Genomic DNA, 24,323 nt, shown 5'->3' with positions numbered 1-24,323 from the left:
GCCATTCATAGCCTCTAATAGCCATTACATTTCAATCAATTCAGCTTAACACAAGTGTACTTCAGACGCCCTTACAGTCCCCTCTAGATGTGTTTGCGAGGTTCTGTTTGACTTATTACATTGTCTAACCCACAAAGGGCCCTGCGGAGATGTTTTAGGAGAGGAAGGCTGCCTTGGACTCCAGAACTGCTCCTTAGCTCAAGGGTCCTTAACAGGTCTTTGTGCCGTGGATCAGAGCAAGAATATATGCCCCCGGATAGCCAATTTATAGGGTAGGAATTCCCTTCTCCGCAGCATCAGCCTGTGTGTGTCTGCAAAGCAGTGTGTATAGTACAGTTACTAGAAGTTACTCAGCACAACCAAATAACGTTCTGACCAAACGATCAACCACCGGGCAAAATGTAAAGTGCGTCGCAGGGTAACTGGCTTCTCCAGGAACACACGTTCCTCCTATTTTGTGTATTTGCCTCTTGTGAAAAATGAATGTTTTTCTTTTCCGCGGAAAGACTTAATTCAAGCAAATCGGATACTTGTGTTTAACGCGGACACGATAGCGTCTTAATCTCTTTACAAGCAGCGGAAGAGAGAGAAAAGGACAATGCACCTACAGTACTGGCAAACAGTCTTATCACCAAAAGACATTAGCTGAAGAGTGCAGAAAACATCCAGCACTTTAGTTGATCATGAAAGAAAATATTAATAGTTTGAAAAATACAAATACTTTTAAAATAAGGTGTTAACCACGTTCCATTTAACCAATGAAACGCGCGGCTGACATGTTCACTTTCTTCCTAAGAGGAACGGTCTTTTTACTCCCTTAACGCTCTCAGTTCTTGCACAACTGGGTGCCGTGGCTGTGGCCGTGGCTGTGTACTAATCATTAGTGGTGCCAGTGGCAATAAGTACTAGTCCCCTAACTCTATTAGGGCAACTTTATTGTACGTACACAGTACAGTGGCAGTTTTTCAATTACAGGCGTTATAATTATAAGGACTTGTTCTTCTGATGCACTGTCGTTCTATACATCTTTACATATATTCTGCACCTGGGGGCTCCCAGCGCAGGGAATACTACAACAAGAGCACAGCATACAGGAATAGATGCATTACGTTATTTATATCGTGCCATAGTGTACGTGGCACTTTACAATACAGGGGACAATGTGATGGGAATAAGAACAGCGAGGCACAGGGACACCTTGGTACGAAGAGCTTACAATCTAAGTGAATACACATTGTAGTTGCTGGAGGTTTTAATGCACAAGGGAGAGGGTGAGCCGTACAGGCCTCGTCCAGGGTGAGCGTGCACGCCCGCTCAGTGCCACACTGGACGAGGCCGTACAGGCCCGATGTGGGGGAAGATGTTCCAGCAGCAATCCCGGTTATCGTGCTTTTCCTATATCTCTCCTGACGGGGGCCCACTGTCTCAGGAGCGACGAGCCTAGGGAGGGCCAGGGAAACAATATGGCCGCTGGGGACAGCACTTGTTCTAGCGGCCAATGGAAGAGGGACAACGTTATCAGGAGATGACCGCAGGAACTCAGGAGATGACCGCAGGAACTCAAGAGACGACCGCAGGAACTCAAGAGACGACCGCAGGAACTCAAGAGACGACCGCAGGAACTCAAGAGACGACCGCAGGAACTCAGGAGACGACCGCAGGAACTCAGGAGACGACCGCAGGAACTCAGGAGACGACCGCAGGAACTCAGGAGACGACCGCAGGAACTCAGGAGACGACCGCAGGAACTCAGGAGACGACCGCAGGAACTCAGGAGACGACCGCAGGAACTCAGGAGACGACCGCAGGAACTCAGGAGACGACCGCAGGAACGTTTTCTGAGATGTTGAAAATCGTATCAGGCAACTAACCCCAGGTCAGCTGATAATTCCCAGGCCGAGCTTTCCATCACGTCACGTGCATGGAGGGAAAACCAGGACTGGAACTTCATTGGTATGAAGTAGGAGAACAATATTCAAGTCCCTGTGACATACATAATATATACACACAAATATTTATTTTTAATATATATATAGCAAATGGAAATATTACTGTGTGCTCATTTGCATGTCTTAGCCAGGTCTGCAGCCCTGCCTTACACCATTATCACCCAGCACACAGTGTTTCCACTGCAGCAAGGGATTCTGGGAAATTACATGCAAATGAGCACACAGTGCCACCTTTTGCTTCAAAACCATATGACATGGTCCCCTATACGCTGATGCTTGCTGCATATCACAGCTTTTGAGTACAGCCTGGGTTAAGATGCATAGCCAGTAAACCCACTCACAGACAGCTGTTTCGACCTTAATGGGTCTCCCCGTGGGGTTGGTTATACTGGCTATGCAAAATGAAGCATTGGGTAGGTTTCACCACACTTAGTTAAGTTATGGTGGGTAAAAAAAAGTGACAAATACCAATGTATGTATGTATGTACAGCACTTGTTCTAGCGGCCAATGGAAGAGGAACAACGTTATCAGGAGATGACCGCAGGAACTCAAGATACATACATACATACATACATACATACATACATACATACACAAAGTGTGTGTGTAGCATACTTTTGAAGCATTGAAATACTCATTAGGATCATTTTTTATATAGAAACCAAGTTCTCTCTCTTTAATGACTACGTAAAAGTTAAGTCAGAATTAAAGATATATATATATATTAGAACACACAATCCCAGCACGCTGAAACGCCCACACCCACCTAATCCTGGCTATATGTAAGGATCCGAAGATTCCAGCGGTGCACAGCTTGTAGAGATGAGAGACCAGCAAGGTGTAGATTAAAAATTAAATTTTATTGAAAAAACATATGGTATGGGGGGGACACTCTGACGCGTTTCGGACCTGCGTGGTCCTTAATCATAGAGCTTTGCATCTACACTGCATCTGTTCCCTATACCTCTGTGTGAGGGGGAAGAACCATAATAGATTCCTTAGCTGCAGCAAAATGAGAAGATGGTGGATCTCATCTTGCTGCAGGTAAGGTATCTATCGATGTGTTTATTCCATCCTATTGAGTCTATCTGGAAATACATAATTTAATTCCAAATCCACACACTTTTCGGTGAAATTCTAAATGGGGGTCCCCAAACCGCCCCACATGGAGGAACACCCCCCTCAACCCCCTCCCCCAATGCCATTCTGAATTTCCTGGGAACAGAAAAGTTTTGTTTCTTTTCTTAACCAGTTTGTTAAAGTAAATGTCCCTTCGTTTTTCAATTACACCAGAGACCGACCCCCTAGTATGAGGACCAGTCAGAAAAGGGGGCGACGTGGGAGAAAACCCCCATAAAACTTCAGGCGAGCACATTTACAACATTTTCCAGCATACGGGCGGAAAAAATATTTTTTTTTTAAAAAGGAAATTTTTTCTAATTTTCCTCAGGACAAACCCCCTGAGAATGAAACCTATTGCGGCCTTTCGTTGAGCTTGATCCTTAATGGGGCGGCAGCGTTAAATAAAGTGTGCTCAGTACTGATCGCGCTGGAAGCGGCAGCGAGCGGCTTGTGGACGCACGGACTGTATTTATCAGGCCTCGGCCTTGGTGGAAATACAGCCGTTCCCCTTATTGGACACCTCAAACGGAAGATTTCTCTTAGAGACGCGGTCCCACACCGTACACAGAGGCGTGTTTTATCAACTGCCAATGTACCGCGCTGCCTTAACCCCTTGTATGCCAAAGGAGAGTTATTATTACAGTAAAAAAAGCCTTTTTTTTCCAGGTTTTTTTCCTCTTGTGAAGAGGAACCCTGAATGCATAATTGTGCACATCTTAACCCCCTCAGCATGCAATGTCTGATTGTTATTAGTGATAAACCAGTGAAATTCAATCTATTGAAACGAAAGAAAGAAAAAACCCTCCCTTTCTGCATGTGCGCACAGCGGCGCGCCTCCCAGCAAATCAATCTCCCCAGCAAGCGATCACTGCTGTATATTTTGGATTTCACGATTTATTTACTTTATTTTCTGGCACAAACTGTTCGTAGGATGCCAGTACAATGTTTGTTTAAACACTCTTTCATGCAGCCTGCTTAAAAACAGATTTTTTCCCCCCAGAATTCTTGCACATTCAAAGAGCGAAGTTACACCTCTGCAGCATGAATATTCTATAGGTAACTCCAGTCCTCAAGCCCCCCGCCCCCAACAGGTCAGGTTTTCAGGATATTCCTGCTTCTGCACAGGTGGCTCAATCAGAGGCTCAGTCAAAGCCTCTGATTGAGCCACCTGTGCTGAAGCAGGGACTGACTGAGCCACCTGTGCTTAAGCTGGGATATCCTGAAAACCTGACCTGTTGGGGTGGGGTTGAGGACAGGAGCTGAGCACTCTGGCCATAGCCCCCCCCGGAAAATATAAGTGTGAGAATATCGCCACATAACGCCCCGTAACGGATAAACCTGCACGTGGATAGCCGATACGGTGAAACCGCAGCAGACTTCCAGAGAAACGTTTTGGGAAAACGAACGGCCTTTCGCTGCGCTTTAACAGGGTTTTCTTTGAACAAAGTGGCATTACTTTCCATCTGAACCACAGGCGTTATTGTGAATTAAAACATATTTTCTATTTTGAAGAAACGATTGCATAAATTGTCTTCCAGGTGGACACAATGAGGACCAGTTGTCGCTCTGCGCTGACTTGGGAGTTCCGTTTACGCGCTTTCCGATAGATACAGGTTTCTGTATGTGTTGTACGTGGAATTGTATCTGTGAGCGTCTGGCATCTAAACACACAAACAGTTTTAACAAGCAATAAAAAGAAATGACAGACGATGTTATGGGGTGAATTGTGTTGACGCTGTAACTTAATATGTTGTTGGAGGAGAACTCAGCCCCACATACTCCCTACAGCAGCAGTCCAAGCTGCTGTTTTTTTTTATTTCCCCCCCTTTAATATGCGCATCAATAATATCCCCACAATGATCAGTAATTAGCTAACTTGCAAATCGACCCGTTCTCTTTTGATCGATCGGCGAAGATTGGGCTCGGGGGTTCACTAAATGGCTGTCAGTGCAGCAGAAGAAGACCAAAGATGCAAAGTTCTGTGGGGAAGATCATGTGACGAGGCAGTTCACTAGATACAATTGTGCACCTCTAGAGAGAGGACAGGGCACAAAAAGGGGTGTGCCAGAGCCCGTTTCAGAAGAGGAAGGGGATATGACTTTGTACATAGTTTTTATAGAAACAAAAAATGCTTGTTACATTATAATACATAAAAAATGTCATTTAGAGGTTTTCTTATAGTACAGAACTCATTTATAAAAATAAAATTAAAAAAAACACACATGTAGGATATTGCTTGGACTGCAGCTTTAAAATAATCCTTACTTAGACATTGTCTTTAGTTCTCATTTGTGAAATCCTTCAGTAAAGTTTCCAAACAGGAAAACTATTTATGCAAATCATTATTTTGGGTGTTCATTTCGGCAGGTTCTCGTTGCTGTTTTAAACCAAACATCAAAAAGGCAACTGCCATTCAAAATACTGATAAATGGCATTAATTATACCGGCTGAGAAATGATTTAGTAATACATGCTGCTGTCCTGCCAACATTTCAACCCAAGCTTGGAGCTTCATCAGGAGTCATTACAGCACCTCCCCAATATGTACAAGAGTTCGTGCACACTGGTGTCATGTGACCTGTCTGCTAATCTTGGGAACTTCTCATTGGCCCGACACGAACATTCCTCGGAGATGATGTCATAGAGGAGCTTTGGAGACCTCACAAGTCTCATCAAGTTTCAACAGACCTCGAGGTGTTCTGAGGTCTTCCGAACGCATCCACATAGGCACGGAAATGCAGCCATTATTACCATGGCGCAGTAAAAGAAACACTCATTTCTTTCTCCCCAGCGTCTGGGAGGCGACACGCTGCCTCACTTAGTGACACAAAGGGAAACACTCGGGATCTGACGTCAAATTCTCGTTGCAAACTTTTTCGGGTTTTTCTCTTCACTTTTTTGACTTTTGGCAAAAGTTGCCATTGCGCAGAATTTGGCCAGAATTCAGCGGAAATGGCCGCGTGTGAGGCTTACGGGACCTCGCTCAGACTTTTAAAGACGTGTTTAATTTGTGAGGCGCAACAATTTCCCCACAGTTTTGGGCACAAAAAGAGGCGTACGCGAACGGCAGTGAAAATGATGCCCATTTCTAGAAAAACCTCAGCCATTTAACACCTTTGCATGAAGTTATTTTTATGGCCGTACCAAATGTAGATAAGCACATAACACAAATGCTATGGAATATGTAACATATTTATGAGAAGAAAAACCATATAGAAATTAACTAAATAATCTGTCAAATTGGACAGGCATTGGGGTATCTTTGATCTCCGATATATAACAAACATTATATATATTATTTTTTATATATATACACACACACACACTTGATATATATATATATATATATATATATATATATATATATATATATATATATATATATATATATACACACATACACACATACATACATATACATATATATAATATATAATGGTCGAAACAGCTGCCTGTGGATAGGTTTACTGGCTATGCATCTTAACCCAGGCTGTGCTGAAACACTGTGCAATGCAGCAAGCATAAGCTTATAGGGGTCCATGCCAAAATGGATTTGAAGAAAAAGGTGGCACTGTATGCTCATTTGCATGTAATTTCCCAGAATCCCTTGCTGCATTGGAAGCACTACATGCTGGGCGATAAAAGTAAAAGGCAGGGTTGCAGACCAGCATGGGATTAGATGCAAAGCCAGTCAAACCACTCACAGACAGCTGTTTGGACCTTTTGGGTCTCATCAGTGTGAGGCTGGTTGTACTGGCTTTGCAATTTTCAAGCTGGGTAGGTTTACCATACACATTATTTCGGTTATGGTGGGTGAAAAGGGCAACAAAAAACCTCCACCGTTAGCGTATATATATGCCAACGGTGGAGGTTTTTTGTCACACACACACGAGATTTGCTTAATTAGGGGCTCATACACACTTTAGAGATCAGCACAGAGTAGGGGTTTATTTGGGAGGTTATAACGAGTACTACAGAGGTGCCTGGGATGCTTCACACTTGGGCTGCAGGTTCCTCTGATAGTTAATGGGTAGAAAATGTTTAAAACAATCTTGAGATGTTAGAAACAGGCGGGGAAGACTCCAGACTGGATTCCCTGGACACTAGTAATAGGATGGAGGCCCGAGGTCCCCGCTGCTGCTGCAGCCTCATCACACACAGATCAGGTTGCAGTAGTGGAGATTTTTAACATTCCACGGCAAAATTACTCCTGCAAAAGATCCCCCCCCCACCCCAAAAAAATACCAGCACATTACAGAAAGCTCAGAACATGGGATGGGAATGAAAGGTGTGCTCTCTCTTACTCACTGGGCCTGCCTTCTCAGTACTGAGATCCCAACGTATTTATATGCTGCCAACATCTTCAGTAGCAGAGTACAAAGTAGAGGGAGCACAATTACTTTCTATATCAAAAGAGTTACATATATGTTATTCCAGGCGACGGAGGTCGTGCCCGAAGCCGCTAACTTAAAGCCGAATCCCACCAACACGATTTTTTGTTTACATAATTGGACCTCAGGGTTCTCTGGAGCGGAACCGCGCTATTTTCAGGTCGGTACTGATGCCCCTGCATGGAAAACAATATGGCCACCAAATCTCGCAGGTTCGGCTTGGCCAATAGTAAGCCACAACGCCATCAGTTGGTGCTTGCCATTGGCCGATACTTGTGGCCATTTTGGATTTCATACAAGGGCGAACTGACCCCGAAATTTGTACGTATCTCTGTAAACGAGGGGGGCTCAGAGCCGAAAATAGCGCGGTTCTGATTCTGCTCTAGAGGCGTCGCGCGTTCCAGTTATGTAAAAGCTAGGTATTTACTATCTCGGCGAGATTGCTCCGTTAACCAGGTTGAATTTACTTTTCCAAAGTCTTTAATAACATATATAACATAATACTATATATACTGCATGCACAAAGAACAAATCCATGACTGGTATATTTTTGTCTCCGAAGCACATTAAACATTACACTTTGGAGGAACAAGTGCAGCCACATCTGGGGTGGAATTGTAGCAGCATCGTTTCTGTGGCTGACTTCAAATAAGAGATGGTGGCAAAATGATAATGATCCCAATTACACGGTGCGCTAAAGGGATTCTGCCGTGGATCACACAGGATGAGGCTGGAATCAAAGCCACAAGTTTGTGTATTTGAGACCAACACCTTAACCCCTACACCATGCCTCCTCTTCAACCAACCTGTATTTCACAGAGGCTGGGGCCTGGGGGGACCTATGAGCCTATGTTGCATGTGCCTCTGTAATAAGTTAGGATAGCAGTATGTGTTTGGAGAGGTGAGATAAATTATGATGGGACTACGTGTCAATTCACTTTTATGCTCTGCAGTGCGTTGCTGGTCTTTCTGGCTATAAAGGGGTTAATTTTCCAATCTGCTAGCATATGCGTCAAACATCACTCTTTCTATCCAAATCAGGGGGACTCGCCTCTGGTCCTCAAGCTCCCCCAACGGCTCAGGTTTTCAGGATATCCCTGCATCAGCGCAGGTGGCTCAATCAGAGACTCAGACTGATCCTCTCATTGAGCTGCCCGTGCTGAAGCTGGGATATCCTGAAAACCTGACCTGTTGGTGGCCCTTGAGGACTGGAGTCTTATATTCACACCTTCATAAGGATCCAGGACTAGTCCTGATGAAGGTAAGGATATAAGACACAAAACGTTGCCAGAAAAAAAAATTCATTCTGATTTGCCACAGCTTTCTCCAGCCCCTCGCAGTAACGTAACCAATCGTAACACAGACGCGGTGCTAGAGAAGCACCTCCGTACCCTCACGCGGTGCTAGAGAAGCACCTCGGTACCATCACGCGGCGCTAGAGAAGCACCTCGGTACCATCACGCAGTGCTAGAGAAGCACCTCGGTACCATCACGCAGTGCTAGAGAAGCACCTCCGTACCCTCACGCGGTGCTAGAGAAGCACCTCGGTACCATCACGCGGCGCTAGAGAAGCACCTCGGTACCATCACGCAGTGCTAGAGAAGCACCTCGGTACCATCACGCAGTGCTAGAGAAGCACCTCCGTACCCTCACGCGGTGCTAGAGAAGCACCTCGGTGCCATCACGCAGTGCTAGAGAAGCACCTCGGTACCATCACGCGGTGCTAGAGAAGCACCTCGGTACCATCACGCAGCGCTAGAGAAGCACCTCGGTACCATCACGCAGTGCTAGAGAAGCACCTCCGTACCCTCACGCAGCGCTAGAGAAGCACCTCGGTACCATCACGCAGCGCTAGAGAAGCACCTCGGTACCATGACGCAGCGCTAGAGAAGCACCTCGGTACCATCACGCAGTGCTAGAGAAGCACCTCGGTACCATCACGCGGTGCTAGAGAAGCACCTCGGTACCATCACGCAGCGCTAGAGAAGCACCTCGGTACCATCACGCAGCGCTAGAGAAGCACCTCGGTACCATCACGCAGTGCTAGAGAAGCACCTCCGTACCCTCACGCAGCGCTAGAGAAGCACCTCGGTACCATCACGCAGCGCTAGAGAAGCACCTCGGTACCATCACGCGGTGCTAGAGAAGCACCTCGGTACCATCACGCAGCGCTAGAGAAGCACCTCGGTACCATCACGCAGCGCTAGAGAAGCACCTCGGTACCATCACGCAGTGCTAGAGAAGCACCTCGGTACCATCACGCGGTGCTAGAGAAGCACCTCGGTACCATCACGCAGCGCTAGAGAAGCACCTCGGTACCATCACGCAGCGCTAGAGAAGCACCTCGGTACCATCACGCAGCGCTAGAGAAGCACCTCGGTACCATCACGCAGCGCTAGAGAAGCACCTCGGTATCATCACGCAGTGCTAGAGAAGCACCTCCGTACCCTCACGCAGTGCTAGAGAAGCACCTCGGTGCCATCACGCAGCGCTAGAGAAGCACCTCGGTTCCATCACGCAGCGCTAGAGAAGCACCTCCGTACCCTCACGCAGAGCTAGAGAAGCACCTCCGTACCCTCACGCAGTGCTAGAGAAGCACCTCGGTACCATCACGCAGTGCTAGAGAAGCACCTCGGTACCATCACGCAGCGCTAGAGAAGCACCTCGGTACCATCACGCAGTGCTAGAGAAGCACCTCCGTACCATCACGCGGCGCTAGAGAAGCACCTCGGTACCATCACGCAGCGCTAGAGAAGCACCTCGGTACCATCACGCGGTGCTAGAGAAGCACCTCGGTACCATCACGCAGCGCTAGAGAAGCACCTCGGTTCCATCACGCAGTACTAGAGAAGCACCTCGGTACCATCACGCGGTGCTAGAGAAGCACCTCGGTTCCATCACGCAGTGCTAGAGAAGCACCTCGGTACCATCACGCAGTGCTAGAGAAGCACCTCGGTACCATCACGCGGTGCTAGAGAAGCACCTCGGTTCCATCACGCAGTGCTAGAGAAGCACCTCGGTACCATCACGCAGTGCTAGAGAAGCACCTCGGTACCATCACGCGGCGCTAGAGAAGCACCTCGGTACCATCACGCAGCGCTAGAGAAGCACCTCGGTACCATCACGCAGTGCTAGAGAAGCACCTCGGTACCATCACGCAGTGCTAGAGAAGCACCTCGGTACCATCACGCGGCGCTAGAGAAGCACCTCGGTACCATCACGCAGTGCTAGAGAAGCACCTCGGTACCATCACGCGGCGCTAGAGAAGCACCTCGGTACCATCACGCGGTGCTAGAGAAGCACCTCGGTACCATCACGCGGCGCTAGAGAAGCACCTCGGTACCATCACGCAGCGCTAGAGAAGCACCTCGGTACCATCACGCAGAGCTAGAGAAGCACCTCGGTACCATCACGCAGCGCTAGAGAAGCACCTCGGTGCCATCACGCAGTGCTAGAGAAGCACCTCGGTACCATCACGCAGTGCTAGAGAAGCACCTCGGTACCATCACGCGGCGCTAGAGAAGCACCTCGGTACCATCACGCGGTGCTAGAGAAGCACCTCGGTACCATCACGCAGCGCTAGAGAAGCACCTCGGTACCATCACGCGGTGCTAGAGAAGCACCTCGGTTCCATCACGCGGCGCTAGAGAAGCACCTCGGTTCCATCACGCGGCGCTAGAGAAGCACCTCGGTACCATCACGCGGTGCTAGAGAAGCACCTCGGTGCCATCACGCAGCGCTAGAGAAGCACCTCGGTACCATCACGCGGTGCTAGAGAAGCACCTCGGTACCATCACGCAGCGCTAGAGAAGCACCTCGGTACCATCACGCAGAGCTAGAGAAGCACCTCGGTACCATCACGCAGTGCTAGAGAAGCACCTCGGTACCATCACGCGGTGCTAGAGAAGCACCTCGGTTCCATCACGCGGCGCTAGAGAAGCACCTCGGTTCCATCACGCGGCGCTAGAGAAGCACCTCGGTACCATCACGCGGCGCTAGAGAAGCACCTCGGTTCCATCACGCGGCGCTAGAGAAGCACCTCGGTACCATCACGCGGCGCTAGAGAAGCACCTAGGTACCATCACGCAGTGCTAGAGAAGCACCTCGGTACCATCACGCAGTGCTAGAGAAGCACCTCGGTACCATCACGCAGTGCTAGAGAAGCACCTCGGTACCATCACGCAGAGCTAGAGAAGCACCTCGGTACCATCACGCAGTGCTAGAGAAGCACCTCGGTACCATCACGCGGCGCTAGAGAAGCACCTCGGTACCATCACGCAGCGCTAGAGAAGCACCTCGGTACCATCACGCAGTGCTAGAGAAGCACCTCGGTACCATCACGCAGTGCTAGAGAAGCACCTCGGTACCATCACGCGGCGCTAGAGAAGCACCTCGGTACCATCACGCAGTGCTAGAGAAGCACCTCGGTACCATCACGCGGCGCTAGAGAAGCACCTCGGTACCATCACGCGGTGCTAGAGAAGCACCTAGGTACCATCACGCGGTGCTAGAGAAGCACCTAGGTACCATCACGCAGAGCTAGAGAAGCACCTCGGTACCATCACGCAGCGCTAGAGAAGCACCTCGGTGCCATCACGCAGTGCTAGAGAAGCACCTCGGTACCATCACGCAGTGCTAGAGAAGCACCTCGGTACCATCACGCGGCGCTAGAGAAGCACCTCGGTACCATCACGCGGTGCTAGAGAAGCACCTCGGTACCATCACGCAGCGCTAGAGAAGCACCTCGGTACCATCACGCGGTGCTAGAGAAGCACCTCGGTTCCATCACGCGGCGCTAGAGAAGCACCTCGGTTCCATCACGCGGCGCTAGAGAAGCACCTCGGTACCATCACGCGGTGCTAGAGAAGCACCTCGGTGCCATCACGCAGCGCTAGAGAAGCACCTCGGTACCATCACGCGGTGCTAGAGAAGCACCTCGGTTCCATCACGCGGCGCTAGAGAAGCACCTCGGTACCATCACGCGGTGCTAGAGAAGCACCTCGGTACCATCACGCGGTGCTAGAGAAGCACCTCGGTACCATCACGCAGTGCTAGAGAAGCACCTCGGTACCATCACGCAGCGCTAGAGAAGCACCTCGGTACCATCACGCAGCGCTAGAGAAGCACCTCGGTGCCATCACGCAGCGCTAGAGAAGCACCTCGGTACCATCACGCAGCGCTAGAGAAGCACCTCGGTACCATCACGCAGCGCTAGAGAAGCACCTCGGTACCATCACGCAGTGCTAGAGAAGCACCTCGGTACCATCACGCGGCGCTAGAGAAGCACCTCGGTACCATCACGCAGAGCTAGAGAAGCACCTCGGTACCATCACGCAGCGCTAGAGAAGCACCTCGTGCCATCACGCGGTGCTAGAGAAGCGCCTCGTGCCATCACGCGGTGCTAGAGAAGCGCCTCGGTACCATCACGCAGTGCTAGAGAAGCACCTCGGTACCATCACGCAGTGCTAGAGAAGCACCTCGGTACCATCACGCAGTGCTAGAGAAGCACCTCGGTACGATCACGCGGCGCTAGAGAAGCACCTCGGTACCATCACGCAGTGCTAGAGAAGCACCTCGGTACCATCACGCGGTGCTAGAGAAGCACCTCGGTACCATCACGCGGTGCTAGAGAAGCACCTCGGTACCATCACGCGGTGCTAGAGAAGCACCTCGGTACCATCACGCGGTGCTAGAGAAGCACCTCGGTACCATCACGCGGCGCTAGAGAAGCACCTCGGTACCATCACGCGGTGCTAGAGAAGCATCTCGGTACCATCACGCAGAGCTAGAGAAGCACCTCGGTACCATCACGCAGAGCTAGAGAAGCACCTCGGTACCATCACGCAGTGCTAGAGAAGCACCTCGGTACCATCACGCAGCGCTAGAGAAGCACCTCGGTACCATCACGCGGTGCTAGAGAAGCACCTCGGTACCATCACGCGGTGCTAGAGAAGCACCTCGGTACCATCACGCAGTGCTAGAGAAGCACCTCGGTACCATCACGCAGTGCTAGAGAAGCACCTCGGTACCATCACGCAGCGCTAGAGAAGCACCTCGGTACCATCACGCAGAGCTAGAGAAGCGCCTCGGTACCATCACGCAGAGCTAGAGAAGCACCTCGGTACCATCACGCGGTGCTAGAGAAGCACCTCGGTACCATCACGCAGTGCTAGAGAAGCACCTCGGTACCATCACGCAGCGCTAGAGAAGCACCTCCGTGCCATCACGCAGCGCTAGAGAAGCACCTCGGTACCATCACGCAGAGCTAGAGAAGCACCTCGGTACCATCACGCAGCGCTAGAGAAGCACCTCGGTACCATCACGCAGAGCTAGAGAAGCACCTCGGTACCATCACGCGGCGCTAGAGAAGCACCTCGGTACCATCACGCAGAGCTAGAGAAGCACCTCGGTACCATCACGCAGAGCTAGAGAAGCACCTCGGTACCATCACGCAGAGCTAGAGAAGCACCTCGGTTCCATCACGCAGAGCTAGAGAAGCACCTCGGTACCATCACGCGGTGCTAGAGAAGCACCTCGGTACCATCACGCAGTGCTAGAGAAGCACCTCGGTACCATCACGCAGTGCTAGAGAAGCACCTCGGTACCATCACGCGGTGCTAGAGAAGCACCTCGGTACCATCACGCGGTGCTAGAGAAGCACCTCGGTACCATCACGCGGTGCTAGAGAAGCACCTCGGTACCATCACGCAGCGCTAGAGAAGCACCTCGGTACCATCACGCAGTGCTAGAGAAGCACCTCGGTACCATCACGCGGTGCTAGAGAAGCATCTCGGTACCATCACGCAGCGCTAGAGAAGCACCACCGTACCATCACGCAGCGCTAGAGAAGCACCTCGGTACCATCACGCGGTGCTAGAGAAGCATCTCGGTACCATCACGCAGCGCTAGAGAAGCACCTCGGTACCATCACGCGGCGCTAGAGAAGCACCTCGGTACCATCACGCAGTGCTAGAGAAGCACCTCGGTACCATCACGCAGCCCTAGAGAAGCACCACCGTACCATCATGCGGTGCTAGAGAAGCATCTCGGTACCATCACGCAGCGCTAGAGAAGCACCACCGTACCATCACGCGGCGCTAGAGAAGCACCTCGGTACCATCACGCAGCGCTAGAGAAGCACCTCGGTACCATCACGCAGCGCTAGAGAAGCACCTCGGTGCCATCACGCAGCGCTAGAGAAGCACCTCGGTACCATCACGCAGCGCTAGAGAAGCACCTCGGTGCTATCACGCAGTGCTAGAGAAGCACCTCGGTACCATCACGCAGCGCTAGAGAAGCACCTCGGTACCATCACGCAGTGCTAGAGAAGCACCTCGGTACCATCACGCAGTGCTAGAGAAGCACCTCGGTACCATCACGCAGTGCTAGAGAAGCACCTCGGTACCATCACGCAGCGCTAGAGAAGCACCTCGGTGCCATCACGCAGCGCTAGAGAAGCACCTCGGTACCATCACGCAGCGCTAGAGAAGCACCTCGGTACCATCACGCAGCGCTAGAGAAGCACCTCGGTACCATCACGCAGCGCTAGAGAAGCACCTCGGTACCATCACGCAGCGCTAGAGAAGCACCTCGGTTCCATCACGCAGTGCTAGAGAAGCACCTCGGTACCATCACGCGGTGCTAGAGAAGCACCTCGGTACCATCACGCAGCGCTAGAGAAGCACCTCGGTACCATCACGCAGCGCTAGAGAAGCACCTCGGTACCATCACGCAGTGCTAGAGAAGCACCTCGGTACCATCACGCGGTGCTAGAGAAGCACCTCGGTACCATCACGCGGTGCTAGAGAAGCACCTCGGTACCATCACGCGGTGCTAGAGAAGCACCTCGGTACCATCACGCGGTGCTGGAGAAGCACCTCGGTACCATCACGCGGTGCTAGAGAAGCACCTCGGTACCATCACGCAGTGCTAGAGAAGCACCTCGGTACCATCACGCAGCGCTAGAGAAGCACCTCCGTGCCATCACGCAGCGCTAGAGAAGCACCTCGGTACCATCACGCAGAGCTAGAGAAGCACCTCGGTACCATCACGCAGCGCTAGAGAAGCACCTCGGTACCATCACGCAGAGCTAGAGAAGCACCTCCGTACCATCACGCAGAGCTAGAGAAGCACCTCGGTACCATCACGCGGCGCTAGAGAAGCACCTCGGTACCATCACGCAGAGCTAGAGAAGCACCTCGGTACCATCACGCAGAGCTAGAGAAGCACCTCGGTACCATCACGCAGAGCTAGAGAAGCACCTCGGTACCATCACGCGGTGCTAGAGAAGCACCTCGGTACCATCACGCAGTGCTAGAGAAGCACCTCGGTACCATCACGCAGTGCTAGAGAAGCACCTCGGTACCATCACGCGGTGCTAGAGAAGCACCTCGGTACCATCACGCGGTGCTAGAGAAGCACCTCGGTACCATCACGCGGTGCTAGAGAAGCACCTCGGTACCATCACGCAGCGCTAGAGAAGCACCTCGGTACCATCACGCAGTGCTAGAGAAGCACCTCGGTACCATCACGCGGTGCTAGAGAAGCATCTCGGTACCATCACGCAGCGCTAGAGAAGCACCACCGTACCATCACGCAGCGCTAGAGAAGCACCTCGGTACCATCACGCGGTGCTAGAGAAGCATCTCGGTACCATCACGCAGCGCTAGAGAAGCACCTCGGTACCATCACGCAGCGCTAGAGAAGCACCACCGTACCATCACGCGGTGCTAGAGAAGCATCTCGGTACCATCACGCAGCGCTAGAGAAGCACCACCGTACCATCACGCGGCGCTAGAGAAGCACCTCGGTACCATCACGCAGCGCTAGAGAGGCACCTCGGTACCATCACGCAGCGCTAGAGAAGCACCTCGGTGCCATCACGCAGCGCTAGAGAAGCACCTCGGTACCATCACGCAGCGCTAGAGAAGCACCTCGGTGCCATCACGCAGCGCTAGAGAAGCACCTCGGTACCATCACGCAGCGCTAGAGAAGCACCTCGGTACCATCACGCAGCGCTAGAGAAGCACCTCGGTACCATCACGCAGTGCTAGAGAAGCACCTCGGTACCATCACGCAGTGCTAGAGAAGCACCTCGGTACCATCACGCAGCGCTAGAGAAGCACCTCGGTGCCATCACGCAGCGCTAGAGAAGCACCTCGGTACCATCACGCAGCGCTAGAGAAGCACCTCGGTACCATCACGCAGCGCTAGAGAAGCACCTCGGTACCATCACGCAGCGCTAGAGAAGCACCTCGGTACCATCACGCAGCGCTAGAGAAGCACCTCGGTTCCATCACGCAGTGCTAGAGAAGCACCTCGGTACCATCACGCGGTGCTAGAGAAGCACCTCGGTACCATCACGCGGCGCTAGAGAAGCACCTCGGTACCATCACGCAGCGCTAGAGAAGCACCTCGGTACCATCACGCGGCGCTAGAGAAGCACCTCGGTACCATCACGCAGCGCTAGAGAAGCACCTCGGTACCATCACGCGGCGCTAGAGAAGCACCTCGGTACCATCACGCGGCGCTAGAGAAGCACCTCGGTACCATCACGCGGCGCTAGAGAAGCACCTCGGTACCATCACGCGGCGCTAGAGAAGCACCTCGGTACCATCACGCGGCGCTAGAGAAGCACCTCGGTACCATCACGCAGCGCTAGAGAAGCACCTCGGTACCATCACGCGGTGCTAGAGAAGCACCTCGGTACCATCACGCGGTGCTAGAGAAGCACCTCGGTACCATCACGCAGCGCTAGAGAATCACCTCGGTACCATCACGCGGTGCTAGTGAAGCACCTCGGTACCATCACGCGGTGCTAGAGAAGCACCTCGGTACCATCACGCAGCGCTAGAGAAGCACCTCGGTGCCATCACGCAGCGCTAGAGAAGCACCTCGGTACCATCACGCGGTGCTAGAGAAGCACCTCGGTACCATCACGCAGTGCTAGAGAAGCACCTCGGTACCATCACGCGGCGCTAGAGAAGCACCTCGGTACCATCACGCGGCGCTAGAGAAGCACCTCGGTACCATCACGCAGCGCTAGAGAAGCACCTCGGTACCATCACGCAGTGCTAGAGAAGCACCTCGGTACCATCACGCAGTGCTAGAGAAGCACCTCGGTACCATCACGCAGCGCTAGAGAAGCACCTCGGTACCATCACGCAGAGCTAGAGAAGCGCCTCGGTACCATCACGCAGAGCTAGAGAAGCACCTCGGTACCATCACGCGGTGCTAGAGAAGCACCTCGGTACCATCACGCAGCGCTAGAGAAGCACCTCGGTACCATCACGCAGCGCTAGAGAAGCACCTCCGTGCCATCACGCAGCGCTAGAGAAGCACCTCGGTACCATCACGCAGAGCTAGAGAAGCACCTCGGTACCATCACAGCACCTCGGTACCATCACGCAGAGCTAGAGAAGCACCTCCGTACCATCACGCAGAGCTAGAGAAGCACCTCGGTACCATCACGCGGCGCTAGAGAAGCACCTCGGTACCATCACGCAGAGCTAGAGAAGCACCTCGGTACCATCACGCAGAGCTAGAGAAGCACCTCGGTACCATCACGCAGAGCTAGAGAAGCACCTCGGTACCATCACGCGGTGCTAGAGAAGCACCTCGGTACCATCACGCAGTGCTAGAGAAGCACCTCGGTACCATCACGCAGTGCTAGAGAAGCACCTCGGTACCATCACGCGGTGCTAGAGAAGCACCTCGGTACCATCACGCGGTGCTAGAGAAGCACCTCGGTACCATCACGCGGTGCTAGAGAAGCACCTCGGTACCATCACGCAGCGCTAGAGAAGCACCTCGGTACCATCACGCAGTGCTAGAGAAGCACCTCGGTACCATCACGCGGTGCTAGAGAAGCATCTCGGTACCATCACGCAGCGCTAGAGAAGCACCACCGTACCATCACGCAGCGCTAGAGAAGCACCTCGGTACCATCACGCGGTGCTAGAGAAGCATCTCGGTACCATCACGCAGCGCTAGAGAAGCACCTCGGTACCATCACGCAGCGCTAGAGAAGCACCTCGGTACCATCACGCAGTGCTAGAGAAGCACCTCGGTACCATCACGCAGTGCTAGAGAAGCACCTCGGTACCATCACGCAGCGCTAGAGAAGCACCTCGGTACCATCACGCAGCGCTAGAGAAGCACCTCGGTACCATCACGCAGCGCTAGAGAAGCACCTCGGTACCATCACGCAGCGCTAGAGAAGCACCTCGGTACCATCACGCAGCGCTAGAGAAGCACCTCGGTACCATCACGCAGTGCTAGAGAAGCACCTCGGTACCATCACGCAGCGCTAGAGAAGCGCCTCGGTACCATCACGCGGTGCTAGAGAAGCACCTCGGTACCATCACGCGGTGCTAGAGAAGCGCCTCGGTACCATCACGCAGCGCTAGAGAAGCGCCTCGGTACCATCACGCAGCGCTAGAGAAGCGCCTCGGTACCATCACGCAGCGCTAGAGAAGCACCTCGGTACCATCACGCAGTGCTAGAGAAGCACCTCGGTACCATCACGCAGCGCTAGAGAAGCGCCTCGGTACCATCACGCAGCGCTAGAGAAGCGCCTCGGTACCATCACGCAGTGCTAGAGAAGCGCCTCGGTACCATCACGCAGTGCTAGAGAAGCACCTCGGTACCATCACGCAGCGCTAGAGAAGCGCCTCGGTACCATCACGCAGTGCTAGAGAAGCACCTCGGTACCATCACGCAGCGCTAGAGAAGCGCCTCGGTACCATCACGCAGTGCTAGAGAAGCACCTCGGTACCATCACGCGGTGCTAGAGAAGCGCCTCGGTACCATCACGCAGCGCTAGAGAAGCACCTCGGTACCATCACGCAGTGCTAGAGAAGCACCTCGGTACCATCACGCAGTGCTAGAGAAGCACCTCGGTACCATCACGCAGCGCTAGAGAAGCGCCTCGGTACCATCACGCAGTGCTAGAGAAGCACCTCGGTACCATCACGCGGTGCTAGAGAAGCACCTCGGTACCATCACGCAGTGCTAGAGAAGCACCTCGGTACCATCACGCGGCGCTAGAGAAGCACCTCGGTACCATCACGCAGTGCTAGAGAAGCACCTCGGTACCATCACGCGGTGCTAGAGAAGCACCTCGGTACCATCACGCAGCGCTAGAGAAGCGCCTCGGTACCATCACGCAGCGAGACTCGCGGGCAAGATCTCATAGCGTCAAAATATCGGTTTTACGCCTTGATCTATTGTTTTCACGATGCGCAGAAAAGTGATGCCGGGTATCTCAGTGCGCTTCCACCCCGGAGAGGGCTCTTTCTCCCTAGTAAAATGATCAATTGGAGTACGCTCAGTACACACAGCCCTTGCCATGCCTGCCATGTTGATTTCGTTGTGTGTCCATTCTTTATCCCCTGTAACCAACTGAAATAACAGTCAGCAGAAGTTTGGGAATTTCTCCACTGGTGTCAGGACACTCAGGGTGGGAGAGAAGCTGCAAGACTTGCAACAACGCACAACAACCTCCGCTGGTCCCTCAGCAAAATAATCTTTTCATGTCGCACCTGTACAGTCATACCCAGCACTACTGTAAGCTGCAGTGTGGCTATTTTTAAGAGATGGTGCAGAACATAAAATGCCGTTTTAAGATGATGTTGGAGGGGGAGGAGGAAAAGATGGCAGGAACAGTACATTGGAAATAGATTCATTGTGTCAGTATCCAGACAGAATCTCCCGACACTCAGAGTGCAACGGTGCCTCAGAAAGTGGGGTTCACAGCCTATGAACCCTGATAATCTTGTAATGTACAGGTAGCTGCAGCGACCTGGTTATAGCAAGACTACAATACTTCATATACACACACCTGTGTCCTTTATTTTCTATGCTGCAGTTAGGAGAGTTCTGCTTCTCATTGTGTGATTATTATGTAAGCAAAAGTAATAGGAGGGAGGTCAGTGTAGTGCAGGAGTGGTCAATGCCAGTCCTCAAGGGCCACCAACAGGTCAGGTTTTGAGGATATCCCTGCTTCAGCACAGGTGGCTCAATCAGTATCTGCTTCAGCACAGGTGGCTCAATCAGTGGCTCAGTCCAGCCACTGATTGAGCATCCTGTGCTGAAGCAGGGATATCCTGAAAACCTGACCAGTTGGTGACCAGAGGAGTGGAGTTGGCCAGCCCTGTAGTGAGACGCACATTTTAATGATATCTCACACAGGATCAGTTTTATCTGTTGTATGCAAATGCGTTAATGCTGTAAAATATTGTATGTTACGTTGTTATTATTATCTTTTATCGGGGCACCCTATAAACGATGATAATGCTAATAATAAATAATAATAGTAATATAAAGATGTTAGATTTTATTTTCCCAACAGAGCAAACTTTTTTGCGAATACAATAGTTCTTTTGCAGCTGTTTTGTCGCTGTAGCGGTTGCTTAAAATCCTACAGATCCCACACGTCTGCCTTACATCGGATCTGGAAAGTTTTTTAACTAGGTCTTTTTGCCTGCCACAATCATCCATGTTTCACAAGCAAGTCTCCAGTCAGCAGATTTTGGTTGATTTGAGCCGACTTTCCCCAAAGAAGGGGCTGTGGTTTAAAGCGTACATCTAAAGATATAATCATAATCGTACAGAATCCTAAACCTCAGCCGCACACAACCCCCAAAGAACGTCTCTGAGAAAGACGCAGGAGAAAGTGATCCCAGCTCACAGCTTTTTTATTCTCTTAATCCTGATTGTTGAATCAAAACCATTATTTCCGGAGGAGGAAACAGCAGATATTTTTTATGATGGACGGTGATTTTTCTTAATCTTACCTAAATGGGGGGGGGAGGCCCCTGTAGCTACGTTATGCCCCCCCACCCCCCACCCCCAAATTTAAACCTCACAAGCACATATCTCTGGGCATCTACATTGGTCAAAAAGGTGTCACCGACCACAGTGTCATATTTTCTTAAATATACAAAGTACTAGGGACTGGCATTTTAACCCTGGCGTTGCCAGAGATGCGGCACTTTGCAGAGCCCTGTGAGCGGTGGCAGAAAGTGGGTTACGGCCGTGCCCGAGCCGGGTCCCTGCTGCAGCACAGTGACTCCTGCTCACCCTGTGTGACTCCCCAGCCGCCTGCTGATCAGAGTAAGCATGTGGCTATCTCTCACTGCTGCTCCGCATAAACATGTGGCTATCTCTCACTGCTGCTCCGCATAAACATGTGGCTATCTCTCACTGCTGCTCCGCATAAACATGTGGCTCTCTCTCACTGCTTTATTTCAGGCAAGGAAGGGTGGGGGGCCGTGCTGGTCCTGTCTGCCATGCAGTCACGCAGGAGGGAGAGAGAGGAGCGGGTGCTTTCCCACCTCTCAGGGTCCTTCACCGGGGGACCCCGACCCCGAGAGGCTGGAAAGCTTGTAACGTATCCACTACTTGTTGGTCCAATAAAAAGGTATTAAACCCCCTACTCCAGGGCCACCAACAGGTCAGGTTTTCAGGATATTCCTGCTTCAGCACAGGTGGCTCAATCAGTCCCTGCTTCAGCACAGGTGGTTCAATCAGTGGTTGAGCCACCTGTGCTGAAGCAGGGATATCCTGACTTGTTGGTGGCCCTTGAGGACTGGAGATGCCCGCCCCTGCCCTACTCCCCCTCCCTCCTTTGACACTACCTCTCATTTCAGTGTTTACAAGCGCAACGCAATCTGTGCCTAGGACACCCCAGCAACCCCAGATAATAGGGGGCCGCGTTTTAACACCTTCAGTGCCAGGGCTATGCCAGGCAACCTGGCACTGATATCATCAAGCAATGAAACCCATGCAATGTCGGTTTCCCACAATCAGGGGGAAGGAGGCACGAGGTGCCAACTTTGGAAGGGAATATTTAAGAAGGTGCCAAACAGGCACACAGAAATGCGCCAGATGTGACGGCGCAAAACCGTACGCAGGATCGCTACGTTTCTAGTGACACCGCTGCTTTTTTTGTATTATTTTTTTTAACACACCAACAGTTCCATTTCCTGTTGAAAGAAAAGTTGTTTTTAAAAGTTCCCTCTTCCTTTCTGTTCTTGTAGCAAAATCGTGTCTAGCATTTGTTTTCAAATAGGGCACAGTACCACTAATTGTTTAAATCCCTCAACCCCAGATATGAACCGTTTGGCTGCCAGGGGGGGACCGCAACGCATTGCAGAGCGTGGAGGGTCCCCTCCGGCAGCCAAAGTGTTAAATACAAAATCTTGCTGAAATTTAAAAACAAAAAAAATCTCTCGTCGCCAACATAACTTATTTTTTTGCACCAGCGAGACTTTTGAGAAATGGTCATCATTTTATTAGGGTCTTCCCTGTAATTCCTGAGCACAGAAATAAGATGCTCAAAATAGCCAACAGTGTGTGACAAATGGCACAAATACCCTCAGGATGGGACTTGACACCAAACTTGTGCCTTTTGTGCATACTGTAAATAGTCACTGAAGTGTTAAATCTTAATCTCCCCTTCCTGTCCTCTGTCCCCAAGCAATGACAGCTGCAAGAAATGTCACCCCAAAAGGCGACGCCTCACCATTTTGGGACACCCCACAGAAGGTCCATATTCATGACACTCCTTTACCAGATCTAAAGGATATTGGGGGGGTCCACTAGGCGCCTATATAAGAGATCTGAGAATGGGGTCTCGAGTTTGCATCCCCCATAAGAGTTTTACATAATAAATCTTCATCAATGAGATTTGGAGTCCAGGGGATATATACAGAGTAACCTGGAGTCCAGGGGATATATACAGAGTAACCTGGAGTCCAGGGGATATATACAGAGTAACCTGGAGTCCAGGGGATATATACAGAGTAACCTGGAGTCCAGGGGATATATACAGAGTAACCTGGAGTCCAGGGGATATATACAGAAGTCCCCATAAGTAACCTGGAGCCCAGGATGTGTGTGCATATAGTGGGCCCCTGAAATATGTACAGCCCACACATGGGTGTGTGTTAGGGGCTTCTTTAAGGGATATCAAGCTGAGACAGTGCAACATTGTAACATTAGCTGAGTATCTTGTATAACAATACAGGAGCCTTATAGCACACAATGGTAACATCACCTCACTATACTGACTAGAGGTCCCAGGAACAGTCCCTATAGGGAGGGAAACCACCCTGTACTTGTGTCTGCTTTACACTGAGCAGAGACTGGCACTTACCTCTGGGTACAAGTAGGTGAGTGAGTGCTGAGCTGAGATACTTCACTCAGGAGAGAAAAGTCTTCAACTGTCCCCAGTTGACCAGGGCTGATGCTTGAGTCCAAGTCCTGGGAGGCAGCTCACGAGATGGTTCTGTAGTGGTCCATAACTGTGAGGTCCTCTCCTTCCCCAGGCTCTGCTCACAGAACTGGAGGGAGCCCCGGTTTCAGCAGTGGGGTCTCTGTCCTGTTATCCATCACTGTGAGGTGGGATCAGCCTAGATGGCCCATGAGCCCAGCAGGTCAGAACCACAGAAGCGCAGCGCCTGAGGTCCCAGGGAAGTTGGGAGCAAAGTTTGGAGCCCTCCCTTTGTGCTCACACTCCCCTCTCCGGCTCTAACTGAAGTCAGATGATCTGAAACCATTGCTTCAATCCACTGACTGATCTGTTTTCAATCTACCCCTCCTCCTTCTCCTCTGCACCTCCCCCCAACCCTGACTTCCCCCTAGTGACTTAAACCATTTGCTGCTCCAGATGGGAAGGGGGGTGAGGAGAGGAGGAGAGTCTGGGGGGCGAGGAGAGAACGGGGGGTGGGGGGAGGCTTTGAGGAGAGGAGGGCTTGGGGGGCGGGGGGGGGAGTCTCTGAGGAGAGGAGGGCTTGGGGGGGGGGGGGTGAGGAGGGCTTGGGGGGGGGGGGGGTGAGGAGGGTTTGGGGGTGAGGAG

The 24,323-nt window shown here is 51.7% G+C and overlaps 1 protein-coding gene across 1 annotated transcript in view; it reads right to left on the bottom strand.

Moving 5' to 3' along the window:
• The window catches only part of GLI2 (GLI family zinc finger 2), a 198,699-nt gene extending 174,657 nt beyond the window's left edge, over positions 1-24,042 (bottom strand). The window contains exon 1 of the mRNA XM_075609799.1: positions 23,622-24,042. The gene's annotated coding sequence lies outside the window, so the exon portion shown is untranslated. The remainder of the gene's footprint in view (positions 1-23,621) is intronic.
• Between the last annotated feature and the right edge of the window lie 281 nt (positions 24,043-24,323).

This window comes from Ascaphus truei, chromosome 7 (genome assembly GCF_040206685.1).
Source record: "Ascaphus truei isolate aAscTru1 chromosome 7, aAscTru1.hap1, whole genome shotgun sequence".
Lineage (NCBI taxonomy): Eukaryota > Metazoa > Chordata > Amphibia > Anura > Ascaphidae > Ascaphus > Ascaphus truei.
The sequence above is the reverse complement of the archived record's forward strand: the minus strand, read 5'-3'. Positions and strand labels throughout refer to the sequence as shown.